General features: G+C 38.5%; 1 long non-coding RNA gene across 5 annotated transcripts; it reads right to left on the bottom strand.

Moving 5' to 3' along the window:
* Nucleotides 1-4457: 4457 nt before the first annotated feature.
* Nucleotides 4458-15834, bottom strand: LOC138411422 (uncharacterized). Of its 5 annotated transcripts, none has more exons than XR_011244057.1 (4): nt 15503-15834; nt 10640-15141; nt 10490-10548; nt 4458-10245 (listed from the first exon to the last, which is right to left on the bottom strand). It is a non-coding gene; the product is annotated as an uncharacterized lncRNA (long non-coding RNA). The 5 variants fall into 5 exon arrangements; XR_011244060.1 differs by lacking the exon at nt 15503-15834 and having other exon boundaries at nt 10640-10882; nt 12648-15496; XR_011244059.1 differs by lacking the exon at nt 15503-15834 and having other exon boundaries at nt 10640-12773; nt 14980-15496.
* Between the last annotated feature and the right edge of the window lie 740 nt (nt 15835-16574).

Below are 16574 nucleotides of genomic sequence, written 5' to 3'. Positions count from 1 at the left end.
AGGGAAGAGAGGTGAGGAAAGTGATTTTGTTTAAAAAAATGTCTAACTTTTTTAGGAATTGTTTCAATTGATTTAAATTAAATTGGATAAATAATAGTAATAGTAATGATAATAACAATGATAATAATAATAATAAAAAATAATGTGCGGGAAGAGGGAAACACTATTTCAATTCTCTGTATTTCCTGCACACATGACATTATTGATAAGTGACAAGTTGACTTGACTTGAAGACTGATAAAGTTGATTCAAGATGTTGAAGCTTGAAAAAACTGTTGTGATCAGTGGTCAATGACCTCCATCTGGTGGACAAAAAAAACCATTGCACCCACCTGATCAAGTCACAATCCCCATGATTCCCACACTCACAAAGCATTAAAAAGCAGTGATTTTGAGTGCAAATCCAATGGAAATGCAGTCAGTGGAAGCCAAAGACTATTGTTAGCCGAAGTCAAGTGTTTTAGTGTTTCATCTTGGACAGAGCCGAGTGGCTGAAAGTTTTTTTTTCCAATGAAGCAGCAGCAGAAGCACAACACATATTTCTACTATATTATTATAAATATTATCATTATATAGTATTATTGTTACATACTGTTATTATCAATCACAATAGCATCATGTCATCAGTATACTCACCATAAGTAGTAGTAGTAGTAGAACAAGTATTTCATTTTATTGTGGTATTTCATTCTATTGTGTTTTATAATGTATTTTGGGGGGAAGTCTTGCTCACACGTGTTCCTATTTATCGTGGTTAAAACAAAACGTCTGAGAATCTCAGTGTATTTACCATTTTTTGGTTAATTAGTGGATAAAATATATTTGTAATGTTTAATTCTCATTGTTTGAGAGTGGGATGTGTATTTTAAGGAGAAAAAAATATTTTAAAGTTGTAAAAAATTCATAAGTAATTGAAATTTCTGAGTATGTTTGAAAATATTTTTTTAATTTTAGGGAAATCCTTATTGGGATAGTAATTTGTTTATGATTCCAACTTTTTTTGAGGATTGGTGGTTGATATAAGGGAAATGAATGGAGAAAAATTCTTTATTTAATCAACTCCCATGATCCTTTGGGAGTAGTGGAGCCAATCAGAGGAAAACGTTATTTTGTACAAGTTTAAAACTTGTTGTTGTATGTAAAATATTGTTTATAATGTAGTTTGAGTTGTAAAATAGAATTAGGAATAAAATTTAAAATATCTCCTTATTAATTCATTCGTTTATTTAAAAAAAAAAAGCATTCATAAAAGTGATTTGGTTTAGAATCCTCCTTTTCATATTTTTTTATACCATTCATATAATAAGGGGCGCAGAGTCAGGGAGAGAAGCCGGCCGGGCTAAGCCCTCCCCCGCCTGTTCTGGCTGTGAACTCTGCCTCCCCCTACTCCCTCACTTTCATGAGGGAAGAGAGGTGAGGAAAGTGATTTTGTTTAAAAAAATGTCTAACTTTTTTAGGAATTGTTTCAATTGATTTAAATTAAATTGGATAAATAATAGTAATAGTAATGATAATAACAATGATAATAATAATAATAATAATAAAAAATAATGTGCGGGAAGAGGGAAACACTATTTCAATTCTCTGTATTTCCTGCACACATGGCATTATTGATAAGTGACAAGTTGACTTGACTTGAAGACTGATAAAGTTGATTCAAGATGTTGAAGCTTGAAAAAACTGTTGTGATCAGTGGTCAATGACCTCCATCTGGTGGACAAAAAAAACCATTGCACCCACCTGATCAAGTCACAATCCCCATGTTTCCCATACTCACAAAGCATTAAAAAGCAGTGATTTTGAGGGCAAATCCAATGGAAATGCAGTCAGTGGAAGCCAAAGACTATTGTTAGCCGAAGTCAAGTGTTTTAGTGTTTCATCTTGGACAGGGCCGAGTGGCTGAATGTTTTTTTTCCAATGAAGCAGCAGCAGAAGCACAACACATATTTCTACTATATTATTATAAATATTATCATTATATAGTATTATTGTTACATACTGTTATTAACAATCACAATAGCATCATGTCATCAGTATACTCACCATAAGTAGTAGTAGTAGTAGTAGTAGAACAAGTATTTCATTTTATTGTGGTATTTCATTCTATTGTGTTTTGTAATGTATTTTGGGGGGAAGTCTTGCTCACACGTGTTCCTATTTATCGTGGTTAAAACAAAACGTCTGAGAATCTCAGTGTATTTACCATTTTTTGGTTAATTAGTGGATAAAATATATTTGTAAAGTTTAATTCTCATTGTTTGAGAGTGGGATGTGTATTTTAAGGAGAAAAAATTATTTTAAAGTTGTAAAAAATTCATAAGTAATTGAAATTTCTGAGTATGTTTTAAAATATTTTTTTTAATTTTAGGGAAATCCTTATTGGGATAGTAATTTGTTTATGATTCCAACTTTTTTTGAGGATTGGTGGTTGATATAAGGGAAATGAATGGAGAAAAATTCATTATTTAATCAACTCCCATGATCCTTTGGGAGTAGTGGAGGCAATCAGAGGAAAACGTTATTTTGTACAAGTTTAAAACTTGTTGTTGTATGTAAAATATTGTTTATAATGTAGTTTGAGTTGTAAAATAGAATTAGGAATAAAATTTAAAATATCTCCTTATTAATTCATTCGTTTATTTAAAAAAAAAAAGTATTCATAAAAGTGATTTGGTTTAGAATCCTCCTTTTCATATTTTTTTATACCATTCATATAATAAGGGGCGCAGAGTCAGGGAGAGAAGCCGGCCGGGCTAAGCCCTCCCCCGCCTGTTCGGGCTGTGAACTCTGCCTCCCCCTATTCCCTCACTTTCATGAGGGAAGAGAGGTGAGGAAAGTGATTTTGTTTAAAAAAATGTCTAACTTTTTTAGGAATTGTTTCAATTGATTTAAATTAAATTGGATAAATAATAGTAATAGTAATGATAATAACAATGATAATAATAATAATAATAATAATAATAATAAATCATGTGCGGGAAGAGGGAAACACTATTTCAATTCTCTGTATTTCCTCTGTAAGTGACAAGTTGACTTGACTTGAAGACTGATAAAGTTGATTCAAGATGTTGAAGCTTGAAAAAACTGTTGTGATCAGTGGTCAATGACCTCCATCTGGTGGACAAAAAAAACCATTGCACCCACCTGATCAAGTCACAATCCCCATGATTCCCACACTCACAAAGCATTAAAAAGCAGTGATTTTGATTGCAAATCCAATGGAAATGCAGTCAGTGGAAGCCAAAGACTATTGTTAGCCGAAGTCAAGTGTTTTAGTGTTTCATCTTGGACAGGGCCGAGTGGCTGAATGTTTTTTTTTCCAATGAAGCAGCAGCAGAAGCACAACACATATTTCTACTATATTATTATAAATATTATCATTATATAGTATTATTGTTACATACTGTTATTAACAATCACAATAGCATCATGTCATCAGTATACTCACCATAAGTAGTAGTAGTAGTAGTAGTAGAACAAGTATTTCATTTTATTTTTTTATCATTTTATTTCTTCTGCTGTGATTTCCTTTATCAGAGCTGAATTCTGGTCCTCTGCCACCCTGTGTAAATTTAAGGAATCCAGCCATGTGGCTATCTGATGTTTATTATTTATTTTTGGTTGGGAATATAGATTCTTATAATATGTTTCAAAACATGTATGTATCTCTTCTGTCTTATATTTTGGTAGATTTGTAGCTGAGCCCCTATGCCTTTTTAATCTGTAGCCCAGCAATTTTGTAGATTTACTTCCCACGTCATAGTATCGCTGTTTCATGTACAACAGCTTTTTTTGAATCTCTTGTCCTGAGATGTCATTTACCTCTGTTCTAACTCTTTTGATATTTTGGTTTATTCGCTCGTCCACATTTTTTTTATGTTCTTTTTCCAATTTTTTAAGCTCTGATTCTAATTTATTGAGTTTTTCCTGTGTTTGCCTTTTCAAGTATGTTGATTTAGCAATTCGTTGTCCTCTAATCACAGCTTTACACGCGTCCCACAGCACCGAGAGAGACACCTCACCATTATCATTCTCCCTCACATATAACTGAATTTCTTTAATAAACTCTTCCTTCATTTGTCCTTTTAATACATTTATATTTAGCCTCCAAAGTGTTGATTTTTGTTCTCTTGACATAGCCAGAGTCATATATACAGGACTATGGTCCGATATGTCTCTCACTCCAATTTCACAATTTTCGATCCTATAACTGTCCTAACTGAACATGAAAAAATTATCTATCCTGGAGTATATTTGATGAGGTGCTGAGAAAAATGTATAGTCTTCCCTTAGGATTGAATTCTTTCCAAACGTCAATTAATCTTTATGTAAAAAAAAAATGTTTGTACTTATTGCACTTGTAATTTCACAACTACTACTACTTGTATTTACAGTAGGTGGTTACACTTGTGGTGGAAATTTATCTTGAGATGTAAAATAAAGAGTTTCTCAGACAGTTGTCTTTAGGTCATTTAATAGAAAGCTCTGCAGAGGGTTTCACACTTAGCATGAATGCTCAGAGTGGAACAACTCCGAATAGGGAAAGAAGAAGGTTTTATACAGTCAGGTAAACAGGAAACATAAGAGACAACTGTTGTGGCAGAACGCTCATGTGCTAATCACACGACACTCTCTGTGATTCTCAACCTGTGGGAGTATCAGTGTGTGTGGTTTCAGCTGGAGGCGTCAGCTGTTCAGATGGAGCCAGTACTCCTTTGCAATGGTTAGTGTGGATCCAGGTGGCTCTCTCAGCACTGCAGTGTGGGTTGTGAGTAGCACCTGGTAGGGGCCTTGCCACCTGAGTGAGCGCCAGTTCTTTCTCCGAAAGTCTTTGACCACCACGAAGTCGCCTGGACGGGGGTCGTGAAGTGGTTCAGTCACTGGATGAGGAAGGGAAGATGTCACCTGTTTCCTGATGTCTGAAAGAGCATTAGTCAGGTTAGAACAATAGGACAACATATCATGCATATCACACAAGTCTGTGGCGGGAAGTGGAGAGGGTGAAAGACCCGCACCAATGTGGGGAGGAGTTGCAAAAAGAATCTCATAAGGTGAAAGGTTAGACCTGGTTCGTTTTCTCATCCTCATATACATCAGCGCCAGAGGCAGGACCTTTGTCCATGTGAGACCTCTGTCTTCACAGCACTTTGCGAGCTTCGTTTTGAGTGTGCATTTTCTCGTTCCAAAGCTCCGCCACTGGCTGGATGATATGCACAGTGTGTTCGCACATCCATTCCTAGATGAGAGCTGAGTTGTTTGACAGCTTTGTCACTTTAGATTCTGCTAGGAATCCCCCATTGTGGAATGATGTCTTGTAACAGTGCTTTGGTGACTACACTTGCAGTTTGTTTTGAAGCAGGAAAGGCTTCAACCCATTTTGACCACATGTTGACCATCACTAAGCAGTGAGATTTACCTTCTAATGGTGAGGCCATGGTGAACAACCAAAAATTACCTGTGCCTGCAGAGAGCACCAAAATCATGAGTGAAACCAAATGCATATCCGGAGTCTTTGTAAACTGTGAGTGTTTTACCAGTAGCCAATTTGCATGCTTTCAGTGAGCACAATGAGTTCTGCTGCCTGGGCTGAGAGGTGATGAGGAAAAGGACCAGAGAAGAGAATGTCACTATCAGAATAGACAGAAAAACCAACAAAGTTAGTACCAGAGACCGGGTTCACGTGAGGCGGACCCATTTACATACAGAATCAAGTCATAGTTCATCAGAAAGGTCAGGTTGTGGTGAACACTGGACTTGTAGTTCAGCAACACAGTTGTGTTCTCCACCCGTCATCTGGAAGCGGGAGAAGCGTGGCTGGATTCAAGGTTGAACAGCGTTTCACTGTGATGTTGGGCATATCAAGAAGAACAGCTAGCAGCAGAAAGATGTGAGGTCTTCTGTTCTGTGAGAATGAGAGACACAGCATGAGTAACAAGAAGTGTCAAGTCAGAGTAGCCTACGATGTCACGTGAGGCAAGAACTGCTTTTTCACAGGCGGCCACTGCACACAAGCTTTGTGGAGGGCCAGCTGCCACTGGGTCAAGTTTAGCAGAGAAGTAGGCTCACAGTAGCCTCGACAAAGGCGTCTGAATGTGTAGGCCTTGTTTTCAAAGTTAAAAGCAAACCAGTACTGGCTGTCCTTGTGGACAGGAACGTTTAAAAAAAAGCATTGGATAAATCTACAACCGAAAACCACTCTGCATCAGGCGGAATTTGGGAAAGCAACGTGTACGGGTTGGGAACAATGGGTGATCGAGCAATTACAGCGTCATTCACAGCCTTCAAATCCTGCACAAATCACCACTCAATAGGCTGACCTTTATCTCTTGTGGTGTCTGAAATGTCATGTGTTGTGTTCTCTTTAAAGGAAGCTGATCTCTGAGTTTGAGGCCCATAGGTCCTGAGGGATTCAGAGGCCTATAAGTTTAGGTTTTCTGAGAAAAACTGAATGTATACATTAATGCATTAGGTCACGGCTTAAACTGTCACCCTAAATTTGAGCTGGTGCCTTTCCCTCCCTGTTACCAAACAGATGAGGTGGGCTGGATGAAAGCCAGATGTGTTTTCTTTAGATTCACAAAAACAACTCTCCTATATAAACGGGGAGTTGAAGCTGTTAGGGAGAAGAGATTCACATTGGCCCCAGATCTCTCTCCAGGCAGATTGCAGTGCTTGTATTGATGCTGAACTTTTTGTAATAAACCTTTCAAACAATCAAACGGTGTCAATCGGCGATTCCTTCATCATCTTCACATCATCGCTACCCCAATATACAACACTCTGATTTTCTTAACTGGAAACAGTGGAGTATGGACTGGCGAATCAGGGCAGGGGATAATTACACCAGCCTGCAGGAGAGATGCAAAAACAGGGCGTATCCTATCCACAGCTTCCTGTCTGACTGGGTACCATTGTTTACATGGTCGATATTCAGATTTTGGGGTAATTGTAACTGGGTCACAGTTTCTGATGAGGCCCACATCGTATTTGTCCTTTGCCCACAGCATTTCTGGCAAGTCTACAAGCAGGAGAACATCTGATTGGTTTGACAACATGATATGAAAATGGAGATAGTCATCAACCACATACAATGATCGTGTGGCAGGAAAACACTGATTTGGAGAAAATTTGAAACTGAAAGCATTCATGCAAGGTGAATAGATCAGGCGTCATGGTTAAATGCCACTCACTGACTGTCTGAAATGATGGTCCAAGGTCTCTCCACTGGTCATCATGTGATTTATTCATAAAGTGGCTCTGTGTGCACAAAACAGCTGAAAACAGTGGCTTTGCGTGCACAAAAGCATTGGAGATGGCGAGAGAAGCTTAAAATTGCAACTTTAGTTCAGAAGATGAACCTTTCTTCACAAAGTGGCTCGAAGCTTCTTTCGTCATCTCCAGTGCTTTTGTGCAGGCAGAGCCACTGTTTCCAGTTGTTTTGTGCCACACAGAGGCAGTGTCAAATCTAGACCATATCAAGAGTATAAATATGGCAGATATGGCAGGATGAACAGAATGAACAGTATAAATATAAACAGAATTATCAGTGGAATATAATTATGGTAGTATGAACAGAATTACAGTACAAATATAAATGTGATGCTCTCCAAAACAAATCCACCACTATAAACCACCACCACCAAGACTACAAATGACCTGAAACATGCTCCTATCACTATTCTGGAGGAACGATTTGGGCCTCCACACTTGGTGAAACTTTCACTACTGACCATCCCATTCGCTTATAATGGGGAGTGTTTTCCCTGAATATCTCAGGGACCGAAGGTCATAGCTGCCGGGCACTGCCACCAACGGAAAGAGCACCCCTGAAAATGGGGGGGTAGCCAAAGTAATAATAATATAGTAGTAATATGTGTCTGTTGTGCTGCTGCTGCTTCATTCATTTCAGCTTTAAATACCTCGGGGTCCACTTCAGTGAGGACCTCACCTGGACATTAAACACCACACAGCTAGTCATGAAGGCTCAACAGCGGCTGTACTTCCTGAGGAGGCTGAGGAAGTTTGGGATGACTCCTAAGATCCTCAGCAACTTCTACAGCTGCATCATTGAGAGCATATTGACCAGCTGCATCACCGTGTGGTACGACAGCACATCTACTATGGACCGCAAACGCCTGCAGAGAGTGGCGAAGACAGCAGAAAAAATCATCAAGAACTCACTGCCCTCTCTGCAGAGCATTTACCACCGCAGGCAGGGTTCACAGGAGAGCTAGCTCCATTATTAAACTATTTCCAATTGTACTGTTTACATTTACATTGCATACATTTGCACTGCTCAGTTTTGCACAATACTCACCCTACTCACCTCATTACCCTTGTTTTCACCTTACTCTTAAACATGTTTCATATTCTCATTGTATTTTATGTAAATATTGTATTTGAATGTCAATTTTGGTCCCCTGGTATTCCAGAAAGGACAGCACAAGAATTTCAATTCACAGGGGAACGTGTGTGTTCTTGTGTGTATTTGACAGTAAAAATTGTTGAATCTTGAATTGGCAAGAAAACATTCAGCCACTCGGCCCTTTGTGGAAGAGTTTGGACATGGCTACAGACAAATAACAAAGGCAGTGTCCAAGATGAAACACTAAAACACTTGACTACTGCTAACAATAGTCTTTGGTTTCCACTGACTGCATTTCCATTGGATTTGCACTCGAAATCATTGCTTTTTAATGGTTTGTGAGTGTAGGAATAATGGGGATTGTGACTTGATAAAGTGGGTGCAATGGTTTTTTTCGTCCACTAGATGGAGGTCATTGACCACGGATCACAACAGTTTTTCCTAGATTCAACATCTTGAATCAACTTTATCAGTGTTCAAGTCAAGTCAACTTTATGATCAATAATGACATATGTGCAGGAAATACAGAGAATTGAAATAGCGTTTCCCTCTTATCCCCGGTGCAAACAGCATTCAACATGAAATATAAAATATCAAAAATAGAAGTCATTCAAAGATATAAACAGGCAGTGGCAAATGTAGATGATATCAAAGATTCGCAGTTTGGGCCCCTGACCAGCTAGAGCTCTGACATTTTGCACACTGCCTCTCCTCTCACCCCAGAAGGCTCCCTATGTGTTATTAAAGCTCTGTGTGTTGCAGGTCAAAAGATCAAATTTTTTCCACCTACCTCCTACCTCAGTTCGAGCCCAAAACCACCCAGGGGCCCCAAGTTTTAAGTAGAGGTTCCCCCTGAGACCCAGGAAGCACAACTACATTCGGGTCGCCGTAGCCGGAAGCTGTTTTTCTAGTGTAAAATACCTGAAAAAGGGTGTATTTGAGTGAACGATAAATGGACACATACTTTTCTCAGATCATGTGTATTATGACTCATTATCAGGATAACCACCTACTGTAAATACAAATGCCACAATGTGTACAATTACTGCTGAATATCTACAGAACTGAAATATTACATACGTCAATAGACTATACTGAAATATTACTATAGACCATGTACATCCAAACAGACATTTAACCTGTCTAATCTGTGACCTAGCACCTGCATTCATTAAACAACTTTGGATACCAGTAATAAAGTAAACATAAGCATGTAAGATAAACAAATACAGCATTTCACAAAATATTCTTTAACTCGGCTTACTTCTAATATACTGATAATATATTGCAACTCACAATTTAGAACAGTACACTCAGTAACGCAATTATTTCTGAAAAAATCAATTTAAAAAAGCCTGCTTGCAACAACACTAGTCACATAGTTTTTCCACAGCCACGGTGTACTACTATTCCACAGACAGCGCACAGTTAGCATTGCAGGAGATTGATGTGCCTTATGTTAACTTAATCGTCGTCATGTAATTATCAATATTACTTCACGCTACACGAACAGACCGTATTACAAATTGTTTCCTGAGCACATATACACATTCACCTAACACACTGGTAAATATTAACCATTACTTTGAGGTACTGCGCGTATCGCATTTACAAGGCAAGAAGTGTGCTTTGTGAGGTCCTAGTGACCTTGCCATTTGATCTTTGACAACTGAATTCTATTCAAGTCATCATTGAGGCCAAGTGAATGTTTGTGCCACATGTAATGATATTTCCTTTGTATTCAAAACAATGCAAAGTCAAGTGAGCTTGACCTTTCGACCTTTGACTTACATGATGTAGTTGTTCATGAGATATCGCTTTCACATGAATGGGACAGACAGATGGATGGATAAGCTGAAAACATAATGCCTCTGGCAACACTGAAAGTGAAAATGGTAAAGAAATAAATATAGCAATACATGATAAATAATTTGTTCCATGTTCTTTTAATTTACATGGATGATTTCTTGACAAAACAAGCCAACTCTATAAATGTGAACTGAGTGTCAGAAATTAACACGACATTCATAGCATCTGCAAACAATTTTTCCCCACAAATTTCTGTAACTTTCTGAGAATCTGCATCACAGTATATTGTAAAATATCATGTGTTTCAATACTCACATTATTGATGGAACCTCAGTGATGTCTACTGTCCCTGGCTCAGACACTCTCTCAAGCATCTACAGTACATGTCAAGACAGGTAATGGTAGAATTAAAATGACATTAGATATCTACAATTCAGTTGAACTATTATAGTTTCAGATATTAACCATTTAATTCCGAGTTCAGTCAGGAACCCTTTGTCATGCTTTACCCATTTGTTGCAAATGGGGACACAGTTATGATTGGCGCTGAAGGCTCCATTCATTGGATGTTCCCTGGTTAGCCGAGCAGTGTGCTGAGATAAAACAGGGGACATATGCAGAGTGCCCAGTGGGCGTAGCAGGCAAGGTACTTTTGTTTAAGATGATTTACCACAACCGTGTTTGGACTCGGTGCTGTGGTGGCAGTTTCTGTGAAACAAGCACAAAGTCAAACACTTCTTTCTTTAAGTTTAATTCACCATCTGCAGATGGACTCATTAGTACACATCACCTGATTGACATGCACAAATGAGCAAAGAACATAGGAGAATCTGTGTTCTTATAACTCACAGCCCCCTCCCACTAAGCATGCAAAGGTATATATTACCCTTCTGTATTTTCACTCAGTGGAGGAGACATCCTGTCCTTTTGTTTACATGTTCTGTGGATGACTCCCCCCCGTGAGATCCCACTTGTTTGATCCCAATCAGAGATACGAGATACCATAAAGTTGTGGTTTCTCGAGGCCATAAAACTCAAGTCTCTTAAGCCACCACAGTAAACCTTAAAGTTGCCCTTTTAGATGAACAATTTGGTCAACCATTTGGTCAGTCCTCCACATACATGTCTGTTTATGCAATTATACATACACGAATGTAAAATTTCCATTACAGTGCTAAAAGTGTTAGAGCTTCGCAGGGATCAGTGAGGATGAGGTCGTATTTAAAGGGACCGCTTTGGTGAGAGAATGGGCTGTGATTGGTGGGTGACTGACGAGCACCCATAAACCTATCGGTATAGCTGAGCACATGACTCCGTGTCCTGCATGAACTAACACAATGCTTCATTAGTCACAATTCTAGTTCAGGATTTCCACAATGACATTCTAACTTTAAACTTAATTTAAGGTATCTTGAATTGAGGCAAATTAAAGCTGACCTTGAATTATGATCAGTCAGAATCAAATTGTCATATATCACAAATCATAAACTGGATTTATTTTCATAATTAATTATGGATACAATTCCAAGGTATGATGCAGAAATCTGGAATGGACATCTATATCATTGAGCATTGTACAAGAAGACAAGTACATTATTTTTAAATAAACAGCATGGAACATGGACATGTTACTACATGTTCTACTGAATAAGGGATCAGCCACATGCTATCCGTAATACAAACAGCCATCATCAGGGACATAGTCATCAGAGAGATCATAGTTAATAATCATCCCATGGTACTTGTACCGTAGTTCTTTACAAAGTCTACCACCTGCCCCTTGATGATAGTACTCTGAGAGTTTGAGGGCTGATGCCTAAAACTCATGTCCTTGGTTTTTGTCACATTTAGTAGTAAAAATGCAGTCACAACAATACAGATTCGCAATCCACAATGGGACCATGGCTGTTCTCATCCGCATGGAGGAGACTGACTGTCACAGGGTCATCAGCAAATTTGAAAAGTAATCTGTTGTCATGCCAGCTGCGGCAGTCATCAGTATACACATTACAGAGTGAAAAGACACAGGAGAAGACCCTGTGGATGATGACAATGCCTCTTACGTGCATTTGTTTGCCCTCACTTTCTGTGTTACTTGTCAGTTGCAGCTCAAGGCATCATGCATGTAACCAATATTATCTTTTCCAGGCACTATACTGGTACTGTAGTACCTACAAGTTACGCACGTTCCATTTTGCCTGGGGACATTTAAAACAAACCAGTCTACAACATAGTAAAAATCACATGAAAATGAACTGCCCTCCTCATCTTTTAATTTTTTTTACCCCCCAATTTTTTAATGTGGATTTAGAATTTGATACTGAGCATAGCCGTGAAATTGGCTCCCCAATAGAAATGGTAAAGGTTGTCAAATTAATGTTACCTACATAAATCCCCACAGATTTCCAAAACATTCTCAGAACACAGTTTACATCACAGTATATTGTAAGCTATCACATTTTTAATTACTCACCTTATTGATGGAACCTCAACCATATTTACTGTCCCTGGCTCAGACTCTCTCTCAACCATCTACAGTAGGTGAAGACAGTAGGTGTTTTCGTTCCCAAAACACAGGCTCTCGTGTGGTTCCAAGAGTCTGTAAGAGTAGAACATGAGGTAGAGCATTCAGCTACCAGGCAGACACCTTCTGTGCATTTAAGGTTAAACTTAAAACATTCCTTTTTGATAAAGCCTGGCTGGATCAGGTGAGTCCTGAACCATCCCTTAAGCTGCTATAGGTCTAGACTGCTGGGGAAACTCCCATCATCCACAGAGCACTTCTCCACTTCTCTCGAAAGTGAAATTATAATAACAGTTAAAAACTTCCGTCATCTCATGTCGTGAAATCACTGGAGCTTTAATTTTCGGTTTCATCGCAAAGGGGCTGCAGATGCTTTTGTGAAAGTTTACATTTTGTACAAAATGTGGAATTCTAAGAAACACAGATGTGATTAAGACATTCCTGGTAACCGTAGGGGTTCAATCTTTTCAGGAAGAATGAATGTGTGTTACGTGGCAAGAATCATTTTACTGATCCAACACAGGTCTTAACTATTTCAGATATTGAGGTCATAAGAAGCCACTGTGTGAGGTTAGGCCTGTTTTATTGGTGCTCCTTGAGGAACTCCTTCATGTAGGTAGCCAGAGAAAAGGACCCCAGCACTCGGTTGTACATCGACCAAATCTATGTCAATATGTAAATGAGAATATTCCCCACGAACCCTCCACCCTGGCGCGATTTCCTTTTTTCCCTCACGAACTTATTTTTTATATTAAAGAATGAACTTTATAACATTATTATTTGACCGACACAGATTACACATCAACAGACGAGCTGACGGCACAAGACCTATGACAGAAATTGACCTTAAGAATAAGTTAGCAGTCTGACATGTGACAGCCATTTGAATCGCAAAGAGAGGAGCGTTAAAGCCTCGGAGTCTGAGCAAGGCAATATCAACCGCCACCACAGAAGTCAGAGCAGTGAGAGGGTTTAAATAAATGTGGGAGTGGCAGTTCTTAAAGCTGCCGTGAGATCATCACACAGTCAGGAGGCCTCGCTCGTGGCCGTCCAGCTGTATCCGGCGGTGTGCCTCGGCTGGCGCCTAGCAGCTGACTTAGAACTGGTGCGGACCAGGGGAATCCGACTGTTTAATTTAACACTTTAATAAATGTCAATAACTATGTTACTGACGTGTCCCTCTCTCTCTTTCTCTCTCTCATTGCAGGTATCTCTGACTCCAGAACTGAAGGAGAACAACTATTATTATTATTATTATCATTATTATTATTAACAACAATACTTAATTAATTATTATATGAATTGTTGCTGCTATCATTAATAATCAATAACTTCTTTACACTGTTATCGTTTACATTTTAACTAGTCAGAGCTGATACCTGATGGTGCTCAAGTGTTCCGGTCTCTCGCCTCCCCCTCCCCACTGTTTCTCTTCTCTCCCCATTTTTCTCTGCTCACCCCAACCAGTAGAGGCAGATGACCGTCCACATTGAACCTGGTTCTGCTAGAGGTTTCTCCCTGTAAGTGAGGGAGTTTTTACTCTTCACAGTCACCAAAGTGCTTGCTCATTGTGGGAACTGTTACGTTTCTCTATATTAAACAATATTTTAATGTCTTGACCTTCTATGTAAAGCTCCTTGAGATAATGTATATTATCATTTGGCGCTATACAAATAAAATTGAATTGAATTTGTAGCACCGGTATCACCCCACTTACTGCGCCACTGGACCAGTTCTAGGTTCTAAGGAGTGGGAAGCAAGAATAATCACACCAGAGACCGTTGCTCTAAGTACAAAAGGCCGGCAATTTACTGAATGCAAAACACACATATAAAATACAGTACAGAAAACAAAACAAATACCCTGCAGGTTCCTAATACTAAGGTAAGTATAATTGAAAAGAGTATTTCACTCTTTCCTTTCGTTCTTTAGTTCTCCTAGTTTATTTCAGTAAAGCTAATCTAAGTTAAGTTAAACCAGTCTTTTTTCTCCTAGGTTGCATCTATTTTTAGAATTTTTCCTCCTGAGTTAAATCTTTTTTCCCTTTCTTTTAAATGTAAGAGAATACCTTCAGTTACACAATCAAATCAAAGTGGACCACAATCATTTCCAATCACACTCAGAAAATATGAACTCAACATGCAAATAAAAGTATGACACTTTCGAATCGAGTTCAACATGAGTTCAAGTGTTCGGTTCAATGAAAAGTTTCAGTTCGATTTAGTCCGAAAATAATAATAAATCAATCAGTTCAGTTCAAACTAGTTCCTGATACTCCTACCACTCTGGCAGCGAGTCACCATGAGCCGAAGATTTCCTCACTAGCGCGAAGGAGTAGATGAGTTGAAGGTGAAGGTCTGGGTCTGGCTCGCCATCTTGAATCCCGTCTGTGTGTGCACAGTCCTTGCTCCGACCCAGCTTCAAACCGAGCAAAAAACCTGACCTGTGTAACAGGTCATAAACACAAATAATCTCTTTTTAAGTCCTCAAATCACACAAATAAATGTTTCACAGTTTCTGAGTTGTAACGTTACTGCTACGGTGTTTTTTCGTCTCAAAATGGCAGCGGAGCGGTCTCTTTCAACTCACGGCTCCGTCTCCCACACAAACTACAGCGCATACCTTTCATTTATACAGCTTACAGACACTTTTGTAACATTCACAGTCTTCATAAACCCAAAAAATTTACTGATAAACAGGTTATGACGGAGCATTTCCTTGTGAATAGCTACGTTTTTAGCATTAGCTTTCCGCTAAAAAGGTACAACGCAGCAAAATTGCAAGAAAATAAAAACAAAACTCACCAAAACCAGTGTGACTTAGTTCTCATAAAATCCCCGTCAGATCCCGACCAGGTAAGTTATATTTTTCAACTGCTAAATCAACTTTTTTCACTCTTTTTCTGCTTATTAATCGCAGCTCGTTTTTCTCCATTTTCTCCTCTGCTCTCTCCCTCAGGTCTCTGCTGCAGCATCACGCAGGCCCTGCGTGTAGTGTCACTAGTCCCTTAAAGGGGCACGCATGAAATTTCTGTCAGCATACTTTTAATCTTAACCAGAAACATGTCACGCTATAATGTGATCCGTATAACGTTATTAAAAATGTATAAAACAACCCACTTGAGAACAAACACAGTTCAGATTTGTTGTTATATAGATAGTATGCTTGAGTGTTGTTATATAGTATTGTTTACAGATGCTATGAATGTTTTGTTAATTTTATGTGTGCATAATATGAAGTGGAAAATATGTTCATGAAAGAAGAAAAAACATATTATTATTTTTGTACAGTTTACTGAATATATTGCGATACTACTGCTCAATTAATTATTGTTATTATTTTCCCATCACCTATTCAATTCAATTCAATTTTATTTGTATAGCGCCAAATGATAATATATATTATCTCAAGGAACTTTACATAGAAGGTCAAGACCTTAAAATCTTGCTTAATATAGAGAAACCTAACAGTTCCCACAATCAGCAAGCACTTTGGCAACTGTGAAGAGTAAAAACTACCTCACTTACAGGGAGACACCTCTAGCAGAACCAGGTTCAATGTGGATGGTCATCTGCCTCTACTGGTTGGGGAGAGCAGAGAAACAGTGGTGAGGGGGAGGCGAGAGAGACCGGAACACTTGAGCAACATCAGGTATCAGCTCTGACTAGTTAAAATTTAAACAATAACAGTGTAAAGAAGTTATTGATTATTAATGATAGCAGCAACAATTCATATAATAATTAATTAAGTATTGTTGTTAATAATAATAATAATAATGATGATAAGTCAGATAATAATAACTCCTTCAGTTCTGGAGTCAGAGATGCCTGCAATGAGAGAGAGAAAGAGAGAGAGGGACATGGGAGAAAAAAGACA

The sequence above is a fragment of the Paralichthys olivaceus genome, chromosome 9 (genome assembly GCF_024713975.1).
Source record: "Paralichthys olivaceus isolate ysfri-2021 chromosome 9, ASM2471397v2, whole genome shotgun sequence".
Taxonomy (NCBI): domain Eukaryota; kingdom Metazoa; phylum Chordata; class Actinopteri; order Pleuronectiformes; family Paralichthyidae; genus Paralichthys; species Paralichthys olivaceus.
The sequence above is the reverse complement of the archived record's forward strand: the minus strand, read 5'-3'. Positions and strand labels throughout refer to the sequence as shown.